Source organism: Aethalodelphis obliquidens, unplaced genomic scaffold (assembly GCF_003676395.1).
Source record: "Aethalodelphis obliquidens isolate GAN/ISIS:26980383/991018 unplaced genomic scaffold, ASM367639v1 scaffold61, whole genome shotgun sequence".
Taxonomy (NCBI): Eukaryota; Metazoa; Chordata; class Mammalia; order Artiodactyla; family Delphinidae; genus Aethalodelphis; species Aethalodelphis obliquidens.
The window spans coordinates 2455500-2458110 of record NW_020838005.1 but is presented as its reverse complement, the minus strand read 5'-3'; the positions used below and the strand labels follow the sequence as shown (position 1 = coordinate 2458110).

General features: G+C 33.1%; 1 non-coding gene across 1 annotated transcript; it reads left to right on the top strand.

Annotated features, from left to right (window-relative positions):
• The first annotated feature begins 866 nt into the window (after positions 1-866).
• Positions 867-938, top strand: TRNAE-UUC (transfer RNA glutamic acid (anticodon UUC)). The gene has a single exon. It is a non-coding gene; the product is annotated as a tRNA-Glu (tRNA).
• The last annotated feature ends 1673 nt before the right edge of the window (positions 939-2611 follow it).

Genomic DNA, 2611 nt, shown 5'->3' with positions numbered 1-2611 from the left:
CAATAAAACGAGATTCCTATACATAAATGTAATAAGAAAATTGCTTGATGCATAAAGAAAACTTAACTGACGAAAGAACAGTTGGAATAAAATCATGTTTCTCATTGGGTAGATAGGATTTTGCAAGTTGTCAGTTCACCATTATTTAATTTAATAATCTTATTGAGACACCAATCAAATCCTAAAAGGACTTTTTTGGGACTTGAGTAAATCCTTTGAAAAGTTTATCTGGAAAAGTAAATAGATAAGAAGAGCCAATAAATCTTCTAAAAAGAAGAAGGGTGAAATTACATTAGTAAATGTTCATACACATTATAATTCTACAATAATGAAAAGTGTCCTCTCAGAATATACAGATAAATGAAATAAAATAGAAAGTCGAGAGCCGAAAATGGTGTAAGAATTCAATATATGATAAACGTAGTGTTTCAAATTGTTCAAAGAAAGTGATTATTCAATAATAGTACTAGGAGGGTTACCTAATTATTGGAGGGAAAATAAAGTCATAATCCTCTCTCTCAACGTCTTCAGTGTAAACTATGAATTGACTGAAAGATTAAAATATTAAAAATGAAATAAAAGAATAAGCAAAAGCACATTAACCTGTATATATGTAAAGGCAGTATTCATAAAGGAAAATGACGACATTCTGACAACATGAATGGAAGCAGTCTATATGTAAAAAATCAACATAAATAAAGTTCACAGGCATACAAAAACTGGTAAATTGTTATTGTAATGTATGACAAAAGATTCACATTTTTAATAAATAAATAGCTATTACAAACATCAGTACAATAAAAATACAAGGGATATAGACTGTCAAGTGAAAACAGAAGAAATTAAAAGGGTTTACAAAAGGGAATTCCCCGGCGGTCCAGTGGTTAGGACTCAGCACTTTCACTGCTGTTGCCCAGGTTCAATCCCTGGTCGGGGAACTGAGATTCTGCAAGCCACGTGGCAGAGCCAAAAAAAAAGTGGTGGTGGGGGCTTATATAAGATAGGAGAAAATTGAACAAACATTCTCAGATAAATGTAAATTAAACAATGAAGTATAACTTTTTACCTATAGAACTGGTGAAAAGAGTAGGGGTAAATAGAAATTTTCACAGTGTTGATGAGGGTATAAATTTCTTAAAAAACAAAACAAAAAACCTTCTGGTAATATGTGTTTAAAAATCATAAGACTGTATACACTCTTTGACCCAGTAATTCCATGGCTAGACTTTACCAAACTATTGATATAATGAGAGAGATGCTAAAGCTTTGGCTACAGGGCTGTTTATCAGAGTCATGTGTAATTATGAAATGTTCAAAACAAGCTATATGTCCAACAATAACAAACTGACTCATGATATGAGGATATGATAGAAGATGTACAACCATCAAAAGTTATGTTCTGTTAAGAATGCTTAATTACATAGAAAATACACCAAGCATATTAAGCGAAAGAAACCAAATTAAAGATGGTATTATCCCATAGTTAGGAAAAAGAACCCGTAAGAATATATACCAATATATTAACAGATTTATACTACGGAAGGAAGCTTATAGGTGCTTTTAATTTCACCTTTGGGCTTCTCTTTGTGCTTCCCTCTGTGCTTCTCTTGTGCAAATTTTCTAGAATGAACACATATTTGTTTTGCAATCAGAAATATGTAATAAATGTTAGTTTTATAAATTACATTGGAGCAATGGAAATATAAGTGTATTTTCTGCTTCCATCAATGTATTCACATTTAAATAGATTCAGGGAAAATGTAGTATCAGGAAGCATTAATAATTTATTATGTAGTGAACCTGGAGAAATATAAACATTTTACTTGGCTATTTTTATTGTCTATTCTACTAACTGGCACAGAAGTTCCACGTGGGACCAACAGCCACAAACTCCAAGCTATGGATTAATTAGCCCAAACTTTGAAAGTCCTTCGGACAAGCTGATTTCTTGGCCTCTTCCTTCAACACATGCTTCATTCAGTGTTGGCACATTTGGTATAGTTATTAAGGATTTCCTGAAGGGTATTATGTAAAAGCAACTGGAGAAGAGTTATTCTCAACTACTTCATCCATTCATTCATTCTTGCCTTCAGTTATTCATGCATCTCTATTCTATTGTTTCATTTTATAATAATTTATTAAGTATTATTATATGTCATATGATGGGCTTGGAACATGGAAAGATTGAAAATATAAGTGAAACACAATCTCTACCCTCTTAACACTTTAACTCTCGTAGGTGTAATAAAACATATATGTGAATAGCTACAACACGAGTTAAGAAGGAATGTTATATGATCAGTACATATAATGAGATTGATCTGTCCTCAGAGGTATAGGTCTTTCTGTCTGGGTAATCGGAAAAACAATTCTAATTGTATAAAATGCTATTTGAGTTGAGTCTTAAAGCACGGATGGGATTTTCACCGGTAGGCTGGAGAAGGAGTACACTCCAGATGGAAGGAATGGCTCAGTAGGTGGGACTGTCTGACGCATGCCCAGGAGATGAATAGCAGATGTTTGGTAAAAGGGAAGGATGTGAGATCATTTTGGAAAGCTAGTAGTGGCCAGATTGTGGAGGATCTTAAATTCCAGGACAGACTGATACAGA